Here is a 6,000-nt window from a genome sequence, read left to right as displayed (position 1 = left end):
TCTATAAACTCTTGTTATATAGTCCAGGTTGTCCTTGAACTCATGGCAATGCTAAAGCCTTAGCCTCCCAAGGGTTTAGGTGTACCTTCTATATCCAGGTAACATTTTTTGCTTTTTTGTTTTTTGTTTTTATTGGTTTGTTTTTAACTACAAAGAAAACAGTGTGAAATTCAAGTCTGGACCTTGAGAGAAACAGAGAGGTAAAGTGTGGGGAGCAGATGAAGTCCTGGGTGAATGTGTACTCTTGATATGAGTGTAGACAGGTCAAGGACCCCAGAGCCTCACACTCACGGGATGACAAAGCCTGGTCCCAGTACAGGTGTTGATAGTGTATGCAAATGTATCAACTGGAGCTTCTGCCTTCATAATGATGGCAGCCTGAGACCCCCAGATAAAGACCCCCTAACAAAAAGAAGCCTTCTGGTTCATACTTTTTATAAAACACTCCCTGAGTTTCAGAGCTGCTGATGGTGTGTCTCCATCAGAATGCACCGCCTACATGATCCTAGTGTATGTGTGTCTGTGTTTATTCATTTCCTATCATTTCAGCCTTGAGAGTCCCAAAGTCCTGCAGGTAGAGGCAGTTAAGAGTGACTGGAGGGACTGGAGAGATGACTCAGTGGTTAAGAGCAATGACTGCTTTTCCAGAGGTCCTGAGTTCAATCCCAGCAATCCTATGGTGGCTCACAACCATCTATAATGAGATCTTGAGTCCTTTTCTGGCAAGCAGGTATATGTGCAGATACTCATACATTAAATAAAAATGTTTTAATTTTTTTTTTAAAAGGGTCACTGGGGATGAAGGAAGGACCCAATTAAGATAGGTGTCTTAGGGTTTCATTGCCATGAAAAGACACCAGGAACAAGACAATTATTATGGTTTGTATATGCTCAGCCCAGGGAGTGGCACTATTAGAAGATTTGACCCTATTGGAGTAGGTGTGGCCTTATTGGAGTAGGTGTGACACTGTGGGTGTGGCTTAAGCACCTTCATTCTAGCTGCCTGGAAGTCAGTCTTCCACTAGCAGCCTTCAGATGAAGATGCAGGACTCTCAGCTCCTCCTGTACCATGCCTGCCTGGATGCTGCCATGTTCCTGCCTTGATGATACTGGAGTGAACCTCTGAACCTGTAAACCAGCCCCCAATTATATGTTGTCCTTTATAAGAGTTGCCTTGGTCATCGTGTCTGTTCACAGTAGTAAAGCCCTAACTAAGACAGCAACTTTTATAAAGTACAGCATTTAATTGGGACTGGCTTACAGTTTCCGAAGTTCAGTCCATTATCACCATGGCAGGAAGCATGGTCATGTCCAGGCAGATAATAAAGAAGCTGAGAGTTCTACATCCTGATCTTAAGGCATTCATGAACAGACAGGCTTCAACAGCCAGCCAGCAAGAAGGTCTCTTCCACACTGGGTAGAGCTTGAGCACTAGGAGACCTCACAGCCCACCTACACAGTGACACACTTCCTCCAACAAGGCGACACCTATCCAAACAAGCCCCAGTCCATACTTCCTAAAAGTGCCACTTCCCATAGGCCCAGTGTATTCAAACCACCACAGTAGGTTAGTCTGAGAAGACCTCCCTGAGAAGGTGACATCAGAGGTGACTTTGAGAAGATGCTAAAAAAGTAAAAATCGGGGTGGAGAGTCGTACCCAAGAGTACATCACAGTTGGGGGCCTGGGCTGAGTGTTAGAGGGAATGAAAGGTTAGCAATGACTGAAGAAGAGGACAGTGGGCACATGGCACAGTAGTCTCTTCAGCTGGGGTAGGAGTTTGGTTTTTATTCTAAGCACCACTAGAAGCACAGAAGAATTTTGTAGGGGGCGGACAAGCACGGCTTGCCTAATAACAGCTCTTTAGATAGACTGTTCCAAAGATGGCTGTGACCATCCATCCCATCCCACTTTGCTCTTTTGCAAATGTGATTTTTGCCATTCCTCCTAGGCCTCCTCCTCTTGAATTTGGATAGTTCCTGTGACTTGCTTTACTAGCAGAATGGAGTAGGACTGACAAAGATACTGTGTGGGGAAGAGACATCATGGCCACTTCCTTCATTAACTCTCTTGACTCTGTGAGCCACTAATGAAGAGGACTTTTGTGCTGTCCATGGATAGAGGCCCCAAGAGATGTCTGTAATGGCTATTCTTGGTTTTCAATTTGACTACCTCTAGGATTGACTGTAAAATGTGGAGGATGTGCTTCTGATGCTAAGGTCTTGTTCCCCACTTGGTTCTTGATCGAGCCATAAAAATGCCAAGAGCCAATTGCTGGACCAAAGAAAAGATGTGGGACTTCCAGGTCTCAAAATAAAAAAATGAATTATATAACTTAGCTAGTTCATATAAAAGGCACAAAGTTCTAGTATTTATTTAAAAGCCTAGATTGGGCAGATTTTAAGCTATCCTAACTTACATACCGGCCATATGTCCTTTGTTACTTGTTACTTGATTCTTCCTGGGTTATCCCTCACTTCTTCTGATCATATGGTCATGGTATATGCCTGGTGACATCCTCTTTCTCTTTCTCCTTCCTCCTCCTTGCTCATTGCACCTGAGACCCCCTCACTCAATCGTCACGTCCCGCTTTTCTCTCTCTACTGCCCAATCGTAGGTTCTAGCCTTTTATTAACCAGTTAACTTTAAATTGGGGAGCAAGGTTTAGACAGCATTACTTGGTGTATGTGAGGATCTGCTCTTTGGGGGCAACCAAGTCTTGCGTGCCAATATTTAGCATTTGAATACATTAGCGGTAAGTACAGTGGGCTACCACTCTGAAGAAACTGGTAAGGTTGAGTGAACCCAAACTCTGTGAAACTCAGAATTAAGAATAGTAGGAGTAGGGTCAGCTCCCTGTCAAATGCTACCTGCTCTGGAACACATAGCCACAACACCCCACTGAGAGGACCATGGCAATCAGTCACATAAGGAAAAGACCTAAAGTCCTTCTCTATGCTAATAGAGCATCACTAAGCATCACTAAGCCAATGGGAAGGATCTGCCCCTGGATCCTACCCTATTCCTCAATGTTTATAAAGTCCCTGACCATATGGAATAATGTGCACAAGGTATTTCACTAGAATTGTCTGAGAGTGGCTGTTTTACTTAGCTGTAACATTTTTAGGGAAGAGTTTTCGCTCCCAAAGCATTCATGGCTGGACCTTGGACAGACCTGGTAGGAACTGAACTCAGGATCTTGGACTGATGCCTCTGTTGTCCCTGCTGCTGCCAACACTGGTCGGTGCTGCCCATGCTGCTGGCATTAGTGCTGCCACGAGTGGGCAAGACCTGGGGCCCTGGCTATGTGCCCTGCACAGATGTCCCTTCTGAGAGCTGTAACACTTGGCCATTTCTGGCCAGAGCAGAGACCTGCATAGCCCTGTTTCCACAGAGGAGAACAGAGCAGCACCAGACCAGCCCCCAACAATTAACTAAAACCCAGGGGCTGGAGAGATGGCTTAGAGAAGACTCAGAGCATAGGTTGCACTCCCAGAGGACCTGAGTTCAATTCTCAGCACCCACATAGCTGCTCCTTGTTCTCTATGACTCTAATTCCAGGGGATCTGACACCCCCCAGAGAAACATATATGCAGGCAAAACACAAATGCACATAAAACAAAACAAAAAATAGAATTAACTCAAGTGGCGGGGTACACCTGTGAAGGATTTTTTTGTTTTGTTTTGTTTTTTGAGATGGGTTTTTCTGTGTGTTTCTGTCTGTCCTGGAACTTGCTCTGTAGATCAATCTATCCTCAAACTCAGAGATGTGCCTGTCTCTGCCTTCCAAGTGCTGGTATTAAAGCTGTGAGCCTCCAGCAAGCAATTTTTTCTTTCTTTCTTTTTTAAAGATTTTTTTTTAAAGATTTATTTATTTATTATATATAAGTACACTGTAGCTGTCTTCAGATACACCAGAAGAGGGCATCAGATCTCTTTACAGATGGTTGTGAGCCACCATGTGGTTGCTGGGAATTGAACTCATGACCTCTGGAAGAGCGGTCGGGCGCTCTTAACCGCTGAGCCATCTCTCCAGCCCAAGATTTTTTTATTATATATAAATACACTGTCACTGTCTTCAGACACACCAGAAGAGGGCATCAGATCTCATTACAGACGGTTGTGAGCCACTATGTGGTTGCCGGGAATTGAACTCAGGACCTTGGAGCCATCTCTCCAGACCAGGAAGATCTAACTTTAATCTGGGCTATATTCTGCCTGCTGGCTCTCACTCTCACTGGCAAATCCATTCCTTCACTGGCCTTAGAACCTGCTTCTCTAGGATTCCAGCATATACTGAAGACCAGTTGAGACATGCAGCCTTGTAGACTGAACAACTACTAGATTCTTGAATCTCCCATTGGTAGACAGCTATTGGTGGACTAGCTGGACCATAGCTATAAGTTCTGTTCCTCTAGAGAACTCTGACTAATTCAATGACAGACCATAAGATCCAAGAGGCTCCAATGCTCTAACCATGCCAGGTGTCTTAGTTAACAGTATGTTGCTATAAGGAGACACCATGACCAAGACAACTTATAAAATAAACATTTAATTGGAGGCTTTCTTAAAGTTTCAGAGGGTTAGCCCATGACCATCAATGGTGTAAAGCATGGCAGCAGGCAAGCTGGCTTAGTGCTGAAGCAAGAGCTGAGAACTTATATCCTGATTCATAGGCTGCGCCTCTCGTGGGACTTTGAAGCTTCAGAGTCCACCCCTACTGATATCTCTCCAACAATCCTTCCTAAATAGTCTACTAGGAACCAAGCATTCAAATATATGAGCCTATGGAGGTCATTTACATTGAGCCCACCACACCCACACTGGGTGAGAGACCAGACTCATGAATGACAATCTTGGATTGTCCAGCCTAAACTTTAGTCAGGTAAGCTCATACCACACAGCAGACAGACTTCTATTGTAGTTGAACCTTACACAACCAACCGTAGGAACCATGAACAAATAAAATGACTTCTATTTAAAGCCATGGACATCTGGGGTGCTGGTTACATAGCAGTAGATAACTGGTGACATCTGCCAGCCCAAATGAGGAAAATTAATTTTGTAGGCAACTGTGTGGCATTACACCTGAGGAGACATCTATTTGCCCCAGATAGGGAACTAATGACAGACCAATGTAAGGATAGTAACAAAATCTAACTTGGTGAGCAAATGAATTTTTTTTTTATTTTAATGGCCATTTTAATAGTTTATGTGTGATTTGGAAAAAATGCAAGTGGGGGTGGATGGAGCACATAGTTTAGGTACAACATGCTTTTTTATTTTTTTTTTTGATGTTTTTACACTGATTCGACCCAAATCAGCATCTCCTACCACTGCTTTCTAGATTCTATACATGAGAATTGATACGTTAAACTGTTCAGATGCAACTGCAGCCCAGTCCTTTTAGTCTCAGAAGATTCCATGTTCAGGTGAGAGCAAAGCAAATTAAAAGAAAAGAAGGAGGAGGAGGAGGAGGAGGAGGAGGAGGAGGAGGAGGAGGAGGAGGAGGAGAAGAGGAGGAGGAGGAGGAGGAGGAGGAGAGGAGGAGGAGAGGAGGAGGAGGAGGAGGAGAAGAGGAGGAGGAGGAGAAGGAGAAGAGGAGGAGGAGAAGGAGAAGGAGGAGAAGAGGAGGAGGAGAAGAGGAGGAGAAGAGGAGGAGGAGGAGAAGGAGGAGGAGAAGAGGAGGAGGAGGAGAAGGAGAAGGAGGAGGAGAAGGAGAAGGAGGAGGAGAAGAAGAGGAGGAGGAGAAGGAGGAGGAGAAGAGGAGGAGAAGGAGGAGGAGGAGAAGAAGAGGAGGAGGAGGAGGAGGAGGAGGAAGCAGCGAGGAGTACCAGGTACTCTGTAACTGCCATCTAGGGGACCTCAGCCTAGAGTGTTTCTCATCTAGTACCTGCAAGTCCAGGTGCTCCTCGACTAAAGACTAAAACAGAATTAAGTAACATCAGATTAGCGTATATGACAAACATGTTTATAACAGCCATTTGGGTGCATAGGTGGC

The sequence above is a fragment of the Rattus norvegicus genome, chromosome 5 (genome assembly GCF_021556685.1).
Source record: "Rattus norvegicus strain SHRSP/BbbUtx chromosome 5, alternate assembly SHRSP_T2T, whole genome shotgun sequence".
Lineage (NCBI taxonomy): Eukaryota > Metazoa > Chordata > Mammalia > Rodentia > Muridae > Rattus > Rattus norvegicus.
Note: the sequence above shows the minus strand (reverse complement) of the source record.